Genomic DNA, 6000 nt, shown 5'->3' with positions numbered 1-6000 from the left:
GGAGCGGGCACAATCCTCCTTTCTTCTCTTCTCTACACCCCCTCACTCCACCTCCACCCTTCCCCGCTGCCGGTAAACCTTAGCTTTCCCCTTTCCAGCAGAGGTTTCCAGCTGTTGATGCCTGGATGGACCCGGCTGCAGGGAGGAGGAGGAAACTCTCTGTCCCTCCCTTCTTCTGCATTTCCCCACCCTCCCTCCCTCCCTCCTCCCCCTGCGCGCTCTCGGTCTCCCTCCCTCTTTCTGCTCTAGGCTGTCCAGTCGCCTCGCAGCAGCGAGCCGCGAGCGCCCTTCTCCAGTCCCGGCTTGGAACTGAACTGTGTGAGCACGGGTCCTGGAACCCAGGCCCAGAACCGGCGAGCCCGGGTCTGAGCCCAGAGCTCAGCGGTCAGCCTCGTAGGCCCTGACTCGGAACAGAGCCGAGGCGCTGAGCTTGGAGCCGAAGAGCGGGAGAGCCGGAGAGCAGGGAGGGCGGGCCAGCTGCGCGTCGGACGAGTCGCAGAGCAGGACCGCGGAAGGCAGGGAGACGGCCGCAATCCCAGGGCAGAGGGCAGAGGGCAGAGAGCGGCCTGGCTCGGCGGAGAGGGCGCCGCCCGGCCGGAACCGAGCTCGCCGCCCGGGACGGCGGCCCCCCGTGGGGCGCGGACCCAGGGTGGCCGTGGGTCCGCAGCGACTCCCCGGCCGACTGCGGGGGGCGTGCCCCCTCCCAGCCCAGCCTCCCCAACCCGGCCTGCCCGCGGCGTCGCGGGGGCATGTGAGCGGGAAGCCTAGGCTGCCAGCCGCGAGGACCGCACTGAGGAGGAGCAGGAGCGCGGAGCCGCGAGCCCCGAGCCCCGAGCCCGGCGCCTGGCTGAGTAGTAAGTGCACCCCTCCCCGCCATGATCGCGCCGTCGCGCCCATTTCTCCAGCCCTCTGAAGTTTGACACTTGCGCCCCTACGTTTCTGGGCACCCACCGGCTCTCTTCCCTGCGAGTTTCCACCCTGTGCAAAGTTTTTCGAGGAGGGACGGACCCTCACCTACCCCCAATAACGCTGGGCAGTGGCGGCTCCTCCCTGGCTGACTTGGGTCCTTGTGGAGAGGGGTGGCAGCCTCTAGGGCAGCGCGTGGCTGTGTGTGTGTGTGTGTGTGTGTGTGTGTGTGTGTGTGTGCGCGCGCGCGCGCTCGCGTTCACCACGCGGGTCGAGCTTAGGGTGCACCCCCAACCCGCTCCTCGCCGACCGCAGAGGACTAGGTCTTTCCCATCAGCCCGACTATGCGCCTAGTTTAAGGATTTCTCAGCGGGAAGCCCAGGCGACCTGCGCGCGTCCTGCGTGGGACTCAGGTGCCTGCAACGAGGCGCAGAGCTCCTCCACCATGGTTGCGTGGGGTGCTGGGGGACCGACGCGCGCTCCTTGCCACGGTTTCAGGGTCGTTCCCCAGCGGACCAGACTGACGCCGCATCCTGTTTGTTTTCTGCTCGGGCTGCTCCTGTCCCACCCCCCACCCCCACTCCAGGCTGCTTCTTATTACCCCCAGCTCCCGCCCTGGGATATCGGAGGTGAGCCTTTTCATTCCGATTGCGCTGCAAACGCTGATCGCGCCTAGGGGTAGGGAGATGCGGAGCGGGTAGTCGCCCAGTTCCCAGCGGCTCGCCATTGTTTTCCCACCCCGCGCGTTCCGTACGTAAACACACACGCACACACAAGGTTGTGTGTGTGCGCCGGCTCTGGCTGCTTCCCGTCCCCAGGCGCGCAGGGATCGCCCGCGGGATTCGCCCAGCTGCCCGCATGGGTCTTCAGGCTGGAGGCGCTCCAGGACTTAACTGGAGCTGGAGAGGGCAAGAGACGTGGGGGTTGCCGGACAGTACCGGGCGGGGCAGTGAGCCGGGCCTGGGCGGGAAGTGAATTTTGAACTTCAGCCCTGGACCTTTCCGGGAGGACCCCGAGCGCTGGAGCGGCGGCTCCCGCCCTGGAGGGCCCGCGGCAGCTGCAAAGACTCCGCCGGCGCTCTTGGCAGCCGCCTCGGTGACAGAGGATTGGAGGAAGCCGAAGAGTTTTCCTGGGAAGTTTGCTTTGACTCTCTGGGAATTTCCGGGCAGGACGCCTCGGCGCTGGCGCTGGCGCTGGTGAAGGGGTCTGGCCAAAGACGGCCAGAGACGATGCCGCTGGCTCTTGACCACTAGGCTATACTTGGCTCTCAGCAGTCCAAGTAGGTGGGTCCCTACCTCCCGGAGTTCATGCCTTCCAAACCAGTATCCCCCAAACGATCACGACATGCCAGTTTCAAAGATGGGTGCATAACTCTGCTCGTTTTGCAGTCCAGGGAGGCAAGCTCGGTTCCAGCCGGGCGGCGCTGTCCGTCGAGCCAGGCCGCTCTCTGCCCTCTGCTCTCTGCCCTCTGCCCTGGGCTTGGGGCGGTCTCCCTGCCTACCGCGGTTCTGCTTTCGAACTCGTCCGAAGCGGCGCCAGCCCGCTAGCTCCAGCTCTCCGGCTCCCCCACTCCGTGGCTCCCCGGATCCCCGACTCCATAATCCGCGCCTCGGCGCAGTCGCGAGTCAGGGCCTGAGGCTGACCCCTGTTTCCACTGTGCTTCATTAGAAAGCGCTTCGCAAAATGCTGGGATTCAGCACATTTGGATTCCAGTTCCCCATCGATGAGCAGCGTGGGTTTGGACTTTCCCGCATGCGAAATGGGCAGAGTTATGCACCCATCTTTGAAACTGGCATGTCGTGATCGTTTGGGAGATACTGGTTTGGAAGGCATGATCTCCAGGGGGGTAGGGACCCACCTACCTGGATCATTGAGGGCCAAATATAGCCTAGTGGTTAAGAGTCCTGGAGCTGGAGTTAGATCCCGGATGCCACTGGCAGTGTGACTCTGGGCAATTTAACTTAACCTCTGTGCCTCAGTTTCCTCAGCCATAAAATAGGGTTAATATGAACGCTTCATGGGGTTGTCCTGAGGATTAAAAGGCTTAATAAAGTGAAACTGAGAACAGTGCCTGGCACATAATAAGTGCTAGATAAATATTAGCTGTTATTGCCATTATTACTTAACTGACCTTGTACAGAGCCCAGAAGAGCACTTGGCGATTGTGCTCAACTAATCAATTATAGTATTGCCCACTTCTGGAGAGGAGGAGATCTTGTACTCTCTCCCACCCTTTCCTGATTCCAGCCCCTCAGATCAAACGTATCCTTCTTACTCCTTGTCTAGTGCCATCTTCTCGAGTCTTTTTTCTTTTTCTTGTTTCCTTCTCCTTCACAACTTTTGTGAAAGCATTTCATTCCCTCCTTTCCTCGTTCTTAAAAAATCAATCTTGGCTCAAATGCAGTGTTCTCTCCATGGAAATCAGGTCCCAGGAAGGAATTGTCTCCAAAAGGGTGTCTCTTAAGCGTCCTCAGCCTGGGCTGCTGGATCAGGATTGGGGGTGCATTTGTGTCTCTGGGGCTGGGTGATGAATTTCCAGAGCGAAGAGCCCGTCAGGTGTCTGGAGCCCAGGGGAAGAGTCACGTGGAATGGGCTGGGACTGTCCCAGGAGGAGCCCTGCTCTCTGAGTAGTGTCTGTGTCTCCTGCTGCTGGGCTCACTTGGGAACCTGGAATAGCACAGCTGCTTGGGTAGACTGGATGTGGGATTTGGGGTGAGGGGCAGAAGTGTCACCTCCAACTTTCCACTTGCAGTTGGAGGATTTTCTAGGAATTTGGGTTTGTCACAAGTTCCTTGTCTGATTCAGGACTCTGCAAATGCACAGCACAGATAAGGGGCGAGCTGAGCAACCAAGAGGAAGAACAGGGTGCTGCTGCCCAGCCACACTGCCTTGGACAACAGGCTCCTGTCCTCCTTTCTCAGACCCTCCAACCTCCACCCCAGGCATGGGGGAGGATGGCCAGAAGCTTGCTTCTTCGTGTTGGAGATCCTGCCACTGGCAGATTTTAGTTGTGACAACCGGCACTGCAGTCACCCCATTCATTCCTTCAACAGAAATTGTTGACCGCCTGCTATGTGCCAGGGCCTGTGCTACGCAGTGGGATAACAGGGGAGAACAAGACAGGCAGCGTGCCTGCCTTCAAAGAGACTTCTTTCCATTGTGGGGAGACAGGCAGTAAATACTTTTAAGTAGCCAAGACTATCAGATTATGACACGCAATGTGAAAGAAATACCACAGGGTGATGTGATAGAAAACATATGTAGGTCAGGCAGTGGTGGCCCTAGATTGGGAGGCCAGTGAAGGCCACGCCGGGGAGAGGATAGCTCAGCCCAGGCCTTGAAGGATGAGGAGCCAGCTGCATAAAGACCTGGAGACAGGGGATTGCTGGCAGAGGGAATAGCAAATGAAACCCCCTGAGGCCAGAACAGGGGCAACAGCTATGTGGCTGAAGAGGAGAGACTGGAGAAATCAGAGGAGAGCCACAGCCTGGTAAGACTGGTTAGGAGCCTTGATTTTATTGCAGGCGATGCATCCATCAGAGAGTTTTAAGTAGGGGAGTGACATGATCTGCTCTATGATTTTAAAAGATTATTTGGGACACAAGAAACGGTAATCATAGTTGCCCCGGGGGAGGCAAATGGTGGCTGAGGGATGGGATGGAGAAAAGATTGTTTTTGCTGTAGACCCTTTTGTCCTTTCTGAATTTAGTACCAGGTGGGTATACAAACCATCCCCCAAAACCTCCCAAAAACGTGGTTAACAAAGAACAGTTTATAACCTGGAAAATTACATAAGAATTGAAAAAATCAGGATATAAAACTACAGGGTACAATCTTAATCTTGTACAGAGAATTGTAAGTATACACATGGCCATCGTGCACACACACAAGGACAGAATCTGGGAGGATGCATCAGAATATTTACAGAGGTTAGCTCTGGATACTGGACGTATGGATGGTTTTAATTTCCTTCTTTATCTTCCAATTGTTTTTTCACGTTTCTACAATGGTCGTGAATTACTTTTGTTTGTTCATTTGCTTGTTTGTTTGTTTGTTTTGAGATAGACTCTCACTCTGTTGCCCAGACTGGAGTGCAGTGGTGTGATCTTGGCTCACTGCAACCTCCACCTCCTGAGTTCAAGCAGTTCTCCTGCCTCAGCCTCCCGAGTAACTGGGACTACAGGTATGTGCCACCACACCTGGCTAATTTTTTTGTATTTTTAGTAGAGACGGTGTCTCACCATGTTGGTTTGGCTGGTCTCGAACTCCTGACCTCAAATGATCCCGCCTTCCTCGGCCTCCAAGAGTGCTGGGATTCTAGGTGTGAGCCACAGCACCCGGCCAAATTACTTTCTTTTTTTTTTTTTGAAACGGAGTCTTGCTCTGTCACCCAGGCTGGAGTGCAGTGGCACAATCTCAGCTCACTGCAAGCTCCGCCTCCCGGGTTCACGCCATTCTCCTGCCTCAGCCTCCTGAGTTGCTGGGACTGCAGGCGCCCATCACCATGCCCAGCTAATTTTTTGTATTTTTAGTAGAGGCAGAGTTTCACCATGTTAGCCAGGATGGTCTCGATCTCCTGACCTCATGATCCGCCCACCTCGGCCTCCCAAAGTGCTGGGATTACAGGCGTGAGCTACCACACCTGCCCCAAATTACTTTCATAAGTGAAAAAAATGTACAAAAGACAGATCACTTTGGCTGCTAAGTAGTGAAGAGCTTCAAGGGGAGCAAGGATGGAATCAGGCAAGTTAGGAGGCTGACTTGATGACTTGGATTAGACTTGCTTGGGGAGGGCTTTCCACCTCCAACTCAGATTTTGTGATCAAGAGTGCCAGGGTCAGTCATGGATGATGTTCAGTGCTGCCTTGGCTCTGGAAAATACCTCACGCTCCACCTGCACCCTTATTCCCGTCATTCCTTCTGGTAGGAGATTCCCATAGTGGGCATTTTGCTACTGTGGTAATTGGCAGACTTAGGAAAACACATCCACAGTGAGAAGGATTTAGGGCCAGGAGAAATCTTTGTCCCCTAACATCTCCAAGCCTCTGTTTTGCCTCCTGTGAAATGGGACGGTAACAGTGATAATACCTTCTC

At 56.1% G+C, this 6000-nt stretch overlaps 1 protein-coding gene across 1 annotated transcript in view; it reads left to right on the top strand.

Moving 5' to 3' along the window:
• The first annotated feature begins 265 nt into the window (after window positions 1-265).
• SOX13 (SRY-box transcription factor 13) overlaps window positions 266-6000 on the top strand; it is a 57318-nt gene continuing 51583 nt past the window's right edge. The window contains exon 1 of the mRNA XM_055234884.2: window positions 266-854. The gene's annotated coding sequence lies outside the window, so the exon portion shown is untranslated. The remainder of the gene's footprint in view (window positions 855-6000) is intronic.

Source organism: Symphalangus syndactylus, chromosome 19 (genome assembly GCF_028878055.3).
Source record: "Symphalangus syndactylus isolate Jambi chromosome 19, NHGRI_mSymSyn1-v2.1_pri, whole genome shotgun sequence".
Lineage (NCBI taxonomy): Eukaryota > Metazoa > Chordata > Mammalia > Primates > Hylobatidae > Symphalangus > Symphalangus syndactylus.
The sequence above is the reverse complement of the archived record's forward strand: the minus strand, read 5'-3'. Positions and strand labels throughout refer to the sequence as shown.